At 40.6% G+C, this 8,579-nt stretch overlaps 1 pseudogene; it reads left to right on the forward strand.

Annotated features, from left to right (window-relative positions):
- Positions 1-3,969: 3,969 nt before the first annotated feature.
- LOC115068595 lies at positions 3,970-7,878 on the forward strand (annotated as a pseudogene).
- The last annotated feature ends 701 nt before the right edge of the window (positions 7,879-8,579 follow it).

Consider the following 8,579-nt stretch of genomic DNA (forward strand, 5'->3'; position numbering starts at 1 on the left):
ATCACAGTCTGGAGAGTAGAGAGGCCCCAAATCTAGAAATGTCAATGAACACACAAATAATGTCTCCACAGAAGCCCGCTCCCCCTTGCCAAAAGGCCAAGTCAAGGACAGCTCAACAGAGTAGAAATATTTTTACCTGCTCTATTGCAAGTGAGCATCATCAGTAAGTCATTCTCCCTCTCCCTCTCAACTGGGAAGTGGCCAGGAGATTACCAAGAGATAGGAACTAAAGAAAGTGATTTTTAAAAATCTGAATACGAGGGGCTGGAGAGATGGCTCAGTGGTTAAGAGCACCAGCTGCTCTTGCAGAGGACCTGGGTTTGGTTCCCAGCACCCACATGGTGGCTAACAAACTGCCCCTTAACTCCCGTTCCAGGTGATCCAATGCCCTCTTCTGGCCTTCGCAAGCATTGCAGGATACAGATGCACTTGCATGCAAGGCAAACCACTCATACACATAAAATAAAAAATAAACATTTAAAAAATTTGCACATGAAATTTTGAAATGACCTGTGAGCGACTCAAGTGTGACTCTTGCCATAAAGAGCAGATAGAAAGGCTTCAGAACTGAACAGCACACAAATTTCACGTTAATTTCTGAATAGCACATATTTTAGCAGACCCAAACAGTGCTGCAGCCTGCAAAGTAAATGTGTATTTGGACCAGAGTCTGGAAAAGTGGGTCAAGATATGTGTCCTTAACCTAAACAGATTGCCTTCTCTAAGAGAAGAGTCAAATAAGAACCAGAATCTCATAAAATAATATTTAAATAGAGGATAATACAATAGAAATTACCAACCTTACCATGAAGTATAAAAAGCTTCACTTGTGCAAGTGAAAACAATTGACAGTTATGAACACTAAGTTGATATATCTGTTGAAACTGTCATATAGCTATTATATAAGTGCTTCAACAAACAGTCATGAACATTCTTTAAGCAAATTAACAAACAGAAAGTCTCAGCAAAGAAAAAAAGGCACAGAAGTGAACCAAGCAGAAAGTTTAGAGATGTAAAACATGGTACTTGAAATTAAAAGCTCACTTAGTGTATGCAATGGCAATATAGAGATAGAAGAAAGAACCAGTATACCTAATGATAGAACAACAGAAATTTCCAGTAAAGCAGGAGAGAAAAACCATAGATTTAAAAATAATCAACAGTTTCAGGAACATATAAGACCATAATAAAATTAAAAAAATGCATATGCCTAAGAATCCAAGGAGCTGCACAAACCCTAAAAAGATAGACCTTGGGGCCAGAGAGATGGCTTAGTCAATAAAATGCTTGCCATGAAAGCATGTGGACCTGAGTTTAGATCCCCAGAATTCAGTAAAAAGCCAGTCAGGATGACATGCATCTATAATCCCAGTACAGGGGAGGTAAAGACAGGTGGATCCTGGGGGCTTGCTGTCCAGCAAGTTTAGCTGAATTAGGGAGAGGTCCTGTCTCAAAAAGCAAGATGGAGACGCAATTGAGAAAGATACCTGATGCTGATGTTTGTCCTCCAAACACACAGACACACACAGACACACACACACACACACACACACACACACACACACACACACTAAGTGAATGTAAAACAAATATTTTCTTAAAAAGATTTATTTTTCCAGCCGGGTGTGGTGGCACACGCCTTTAATCCCAGCACTTGGGAGGCAGAGGCAAGCAGATCTCTGTGAGTTCAAGGCCAGCCTGGTCTACATAGTGAGTTCCAGGACAGCTGGAGCTACAAAGAGCACATGGAAACACTTCCCTTCACAATAGCTGAAAAAAAAAACCAAACAAACAAACAAAACAAAAGATTCATTTTTTATATATTTTATGTGTATAAATGTTTTGCCTACATGTATGCATATGTGCATGGTATGTACAGAGTGTCCACAGAGGCCAGAAAAGGGCAACAGAGTTACCATGTGGGTACTGGAAACTGAACCTGGATCTTCTGCAAGGGCAGCAAGTGCTCTCAACCATTGAGACATCTATTTTTTAAAATTAAATTTCTGAAAATTAATGACAAATGTCTTCAAGGTATCTAGAAAAAAAGAGCATAGTACATTTAGGTAATGTTCACAGCACCCTTATGTCTTCAAAGTATCTAGACAGAAAAAAAATACGCTACCTTTAGGTGATGTTCATGGCAACTTTATTTCTAATAGCCAAACCACCAAGCCAAGTCCTTTATTGGGCAAATAGACAAACAGTTACATCCATACACTAGAACATTACTCAGGCACAATAAGGAATGTAGTATCAGTACAATTTAACAATTTGAGTTGCTTTTTTTCTTTATGTTTCAAGGATATTATGCTGAGCTTTAAAAAATGCAATCTCATCCCAGACCTGCCTTGATTAATGCATCTCTTAACTCTCAGCAGAGAAGCTTCCTCATGCAGCAGATGGTGATTAACATAGAGAAGCACAACTGACCAGCATGCACAGAATAAGAGACTGCAGATGACTCATCCCCGAATAGGACACTTATATCAAACTTCTGCCTCCTAAGGCTCAGGGATCATTGTGGAAGAGGCAGAAAGGCTGTAAGAGCCAGAGGCGGTGGATGACTACAAGGAAACAGAGTTTTCCAGACAGCTGGTCAGTTACTCATATGAATTCACAGCAATGTTGACAGCATAGACAATTTCCAAGTAAGCTCAAAGCTGACACTATCCCAGGATAGATGTGGTTAAGTGGATAAGAAGCATTAACTCTACCTGAGGAACTATTGGTAACTGAGGACTGCTGGGTAGCGGAGATTCAGGGTGAGACAGTAGGTTGACCAAGCTCCAGTAGATGAACCCACACTGAAGGACATTTGAAGAATAAACTTCACTCTTTAGGCATATATATTCGAGTACAGAAATTTGGTGGGAGGTTAGAAAGGGGAGAGCACATATGGGGGGGATCTAAATACGATAAAATGTATGAAATTTGAAAAAAAATAAACAAATTTTTGGGCTGGAGAGATGGCTCAGCAGTTAAGAACACTGACTGTTCTTGAAGAAGACCTGGGTTCTAATCCCAGCACCCACATGGCATCTAACAGCTGTCTATAACTCCAGTTCCAGGGGATCTGACAGCCTCTTCTGTTCTCCACAGGCATTGCATGACACGGGTGCACTTACCTACATGTGGGCAATATGCATATACACATAAAAATAAAAATAATAAGTAAAAAATTTAAATAAATTTTTGAAAATGCAATCTCAAAAAATTCAATTAAGGGCTGAGAATACAGCTCAGTGGCACAGTACTTGCCTAGAATTCATGGGACCCTGGGTTCTAGCCTTAGTATTTACAAAAAAAATCAGTACATATAGCACTCTTGAAATGACAGATTTTAATAAGATTAATGGTAGCCAGAGGTTGAGGATAGGGTAAGAGTATTATTGTTTGGATATGTTGTACTCCCCCAAAAGGTTCATATATTCCAGAATTGGCCCTCTGTGCAAGCAGTATTCAGAGGCAGGGCTCTGAGGAAGTGATTGGGAAAGATTGTGTGTCTTAGTTTTAGTTCTGTTGCCGTGATACAATACCTTAATAAAAAGCAACTTAGGGGAGAAATGGTTTATTTTAGTTCATAGCTCCTAGTTACAGTCCATCATTTTAGGGACATCACAGAGGCAGGAGCCTGAGACAGCTGGACACGTTGTCAAGAAGCAGAGGAAATAATGAATGTATGCTTATGCTCAGCTCACTTTCTCTAGTCTTACAGAGTTCAGGATCCCCTGCCTAGGAAATGATGCCACCCATAGTAGATGGGTCTTCCCGCCTCAATTAACATAATCAAGATAATCTCCTGAAGATATGCCTTCAGGCCAACTGGATCTAGACAATCCCTCATTGAGACTCTCTTTCCAGGCAATTCTAGATTGTGTCAAGTTGACAATGAAAACTAATCACACCGTGCCTGCATTAATGGATTAATACAATGATAGATTTAAAATTTGAATAGACCATTGAGACATGGTGGTAGAACTGTGGAAGGTGAGGCTTGGTTGGAGGCAGTGAGTTGCTGGAGGTGTATCCTTAAATGTTATACTTGGATCCCAGTCCTGTCTTGTTTCTCCTTCCTAGCTACCATGCAGTGAGCAGTCTCTGTCACATGCTTCTGCTGCTGACATGAAATTCTGCTTTGCCTCAAGCCAAAAGCCAGCAATGGATCCAGTTAACCTTGGACTGAAACTGTAAGCCAAACTATATCTACCTTCCTTTTTTATTTCCTGCAGTGCTAGCAATTAAACACAGGGTCTTACAAATGAAAGACAGTCTACCACTGACTATACTCCCAGCCCCCTACTTTTAAATAGTTTCTCTCAGGCATTTGTCACATTGACAGAAAGCTAACTAGCACAAATATAAAAGTGCAGTAGGGGAAGTTTCTTTGTTGCCATAGAACAGTTGTGTCTTGTTTGTGGAAGTGGTTACATGAACATATACTGTACATTGTGTTCTCAAAATAAGCACATGTGAAAATTGGTGAAATCCCAATCATAGCCATAATATCAGGCTTTGATTACATAGGATGGCTGCGAGAACAGTTATCTTAGGTTTGGTGCATAAGGGCCTCTTATTACTATTTGTGCTGCTGCTTTTCAAAATAAAAGTTAAAAAAAGAATGAGAAATCAGTGAGGTAGAACAAGAGTTGAGAGGCCAAAGAAATAAGTCTTTTTGTAGACTCAAGTCATTGGTTATGTAGAGGTTGTTAAGGACTTCAACAGGAACAGTTCTGGTATAGAAGTAGGGATACTAGCCTTACTGGAGCATGTTTGCGAGAAACTGGAAGGAGAAGTGGGAACAATGAATATGCTATGGAATAGCTTTGTAAGAAACACATCTAAAAACAAAACAGAATTAAAAAAAACACTCAATTTTCATCCAGTTTTTCATTTTATCTAAGTTACAGGTTAAGTTGTAAGTTACCATTCATACTCATAAAATGCCTGATTAACTTTCTAACTAGGTTCTGGTATTATAAAATATGTGATTCTTTCCTGCCTTGTTTTGTACTTTGAAATTATGTCACTCTAAGGGCCTCTAAGGGATAAATTATGCTACTTGTTAATAACTAAGGTAGCAAGGGACTGTGTTTGAAGATAAGATGGAAAATAATGCAGCAGATTAATTAATAATGTGACACATCTGGATGTTTTCAGCTCCTAGACTCCAGTAATGATCCTATCTCCTTGACTACCAGCAGCTGTTCATGCATCAAAAACAAAAACAGAGTCTTGCAGAAGCTTAAAGTAGAAACAGTACATAGAAAATTGCCACTCCTCTGCAAAAACAAGCAAACAAAACCCCACTAAGATGCCTTCTCCTAACACAATAATAGAATTTGTTATAAACAGATAAATGAAAAACGAAGCCTTTCCAGATGACAAAATGAAGAGATTTATGTGCTGCTTTCAGAGGGCGAATTAAAATCCTAACTACAGCATTTATGTTAGAAAATAGTCAAGATAAAAAATCATAATCAAGGAATAAGATTTAAATTTTCTGTGATCTCATGATCTAATCAGGTTCCTGAGACAACTTTGTCACATTGTTGCAATCAATGGAGATAACAAATGCCTAAAGCTCCCACATACCCATATACCTAGGTTTTAGAATTGCTAAAACAGCAGTTCTTTTCATTTAGCAGTTCTATTCATTTTGTATGACATCAATAGTAAGTGTGCTTATTTAGGCTGTTGCTTGATTGATGGGTTGTTGGATTCATTCATTCATATATTAATCAATTTTTTTATGGAGTGCACCTACTCTGCTAGACCCTGGAGATTCAAGTATGGACAAAGTGCGGTATCCTCACAGAGCTTGCAGTCTAAAGGAAAAATAGACAATTGAAGACAAAATAGTAATTCTTATTTTTGTGGGATACCACAGTGCACTCTACCACTGAACAACACTCTCAGGCATCCTTTTGTCATTATCATTTATTGTGTGCTGCCTATGTACCAGGTGTTATTCTAAATGCTTATCATACATGATCTCAGTGCATTCATACAATGGCCTCAATGGCCTCGTGAGGTAGATGCTATCACTATTCTTGTATCACAGATGAGAAAAAATACAAGGGGCATTTTGGTAACTTAGTCAGGGCCATATCTCAGGGCTGTCTTACTCCAAAGTCAAAAGCACACTGTAACAGTACCTGAAGCCTAGGGTAAGGTCTGCTGTATTGTAGAGTTCAGCAGAAGACAAGGTTACAGGAATCATCAGGAATTAGATTGATCAGTACTGGCCTGTCAAACCCTTACCAACTTTATCAAAGCAATGTAATGTCATGTTTTAGTTATCTGTAGCCTTGTAACAATCACTCTAAAATTGGGGACTTAAGTCCCATTTAATTGCCCACAGTTAGGAATTTGGGAAAGCCTTAGTACCTCTCCCCCCACCGCCAGACTTCTTTCTGTGTGGTATGATGTCACTTGCTATGGCCCCACAACAGTGAAGGAGCCTACAGGACCTTAGTCATACATCTGTGATATTGGTGGAGGCGTTCAGCTGGGTGCCACAGTTCTGTATAATTTTAAAACTAGCAAAAATCAGAAGCTGCAAGATTTCTTAAGGCCTAGGCATTGAACTGATACATCATTTCCATCCTTCTACTGGTCAAAGCAAGTTATGAGACCAGACAGGACTCAAAGAGAAAAACCAGGCTGTGCCACTTGACTGGAGTAGTGACAAAACCATTGAAAAAAGGCATCCAAACAGCCACATAATGGTTGCATAAATCTGTAATCTCAACACTTCAGAAGCTGACACAGGAGAATGCTAAGTTGGAGCCCAGCCTGGGCTATGTAGTGAGACTGCCTCAAAAAACTGAAAAAAGGGGCTGGAGAGAAGGTTCGGCGGTTAAGAGCACTGACTGCTCTTGCAGAGGACCCAGGTCGACTCCCAGCACTCACATAGCAGCTAGCAACTGTCCATAACTGCAGTTCCAGGGAATCCAACGCCCTCTTCTGTCCTCCACCGGCATTGAGTGACACCAGTACGTGCAGGCAATACGCTCATACACATAAAAATAATTTTTTTTTTAAACGGAAACTCGGGCTGGAGAGATGGCTCAACGGTTAAGAACACTGGCTGTTCTTTCAGAAGACCCGAGTTCCAATCCCAGAACCCACACAGCAGTTAACAACTCCAGTTCCAGGGGATCTGACAGCCTCTTCTGTCCTCCGTGGGCATTGCACGACACGGGTGCACTTACCTACATGCAGGCAATACACGCATACACATAAAATATATAAATAAAATGTTAAAACAAAACAAAACGAAAGCTCTTGCCATTTTGTGCAGCGGTAGGGAAGTCATGATCCATGCCTGGATGGAGACTTTTTAGCGCGGCCTTAGGAGGAGCACACTCACACTCTTGCCTAGTGCTGCAGCCCTCTCCAACTCAGTGTAGGTGGAGCAGGTGCTTCTGGTGCTGCTCCAGCTGGAAGTCTCCGCCTGAAGCCAGGAGCAGGACTAGACCACCAGCTGGAGGGCCACCCTGAAGACCATCTGCAACCTCATCTAAAAGATCCACAGGTACATGAACGCCACGCTGGACCGGTCGGCGAGTACCGGTTCTTCTAGTACAAGTGCAGGGACGCTTAACAGTGCCATCCCTTCTTTCACAAAGTGCTGCAACCAATGCAATAAGTGCCATGAGACCTGTGGCTAGGCAAAAGCCACTGTGATGAGGAGTTCCAGTACTATCTTTCCAGGATCTGCTAAGACACGCAGAAAATGCTAGGACTTGCTCAGCACGTGCAGGCATGTGAAACAAAGGTGGAGCTCTGTTTGAGCTGTTAGGCTGTAAACCTTACCTGGACAGTCAGTGAGCTGCATGTAGATGTCATTATGAAGAAAAAACACAACTTTAAGAAGATCCTGGTCGCTGGTGAGCAAACAAGAACAGAGGAATATAATCTTCGCCACAGAATTGATGTTCTGATGTTTTCACAACCTATACCTGCCTTATTTTTGTGAAGGTGATTTTAACATTTCTTAAGACCGTATTTTGATTTTAAACGTAAAAAAGAGTGTGTGTCAGTGTGTGGGTGTGGGTGTGGGTGGAGGTAGGAATAAGTAGAGAGGAGGGCATGCCTGCCTTCCCAGGTGTCTTGCTGGCCATCTCTGTCTCAGTGGCTATCCCAAAACAGGAAGAAAAGTTTGAAGAGTATGTAACTCAGTTTTCATAACTACACTTACAAAAAATGAGATCAAATGTAAAATCATTATAAAGACTGTCCAACCTTATCTTATTTACTTTGAAATAATGGAAAAATCTTCCCTTAGAAATACTGTTTACAATGAAATTTCAAATACATAGTTCAGCCTGGAAGGAACTGGCTTACTGTTTCTCTACTTTAATTACATATTACATGCTTCTGTGTAGTTGACAAAGATAGGAATAGGCCAGGTTAGCTGCAAGAGCAAGGCTTCCAACTGTGCTTTTCTTGTACAACTGGAACTATTGGCTGGCACCCATCAAGGGCACAACTTCAACGTCTAAGTATTCCGATGTGAACAAGATTTGGAAGCACAGCATTCCTGTTTTACAAACCACCTGTACCAAATGTCA

Source organism: Nannospalax galili, unplaced genomic scaffold, assembly GCF_000622305.1.
Source record: "Nannospalax galili isolate Female #2095 unplaced genomic scaffold, S.galili_v1.0 scaffold129, whole genome shotgun sequence".
NCBI lineage: Eukaryota > Metazoa > Chordata > Mammalia > Rodentia > Spalacidae > Nannospalax > Nannospalax galili.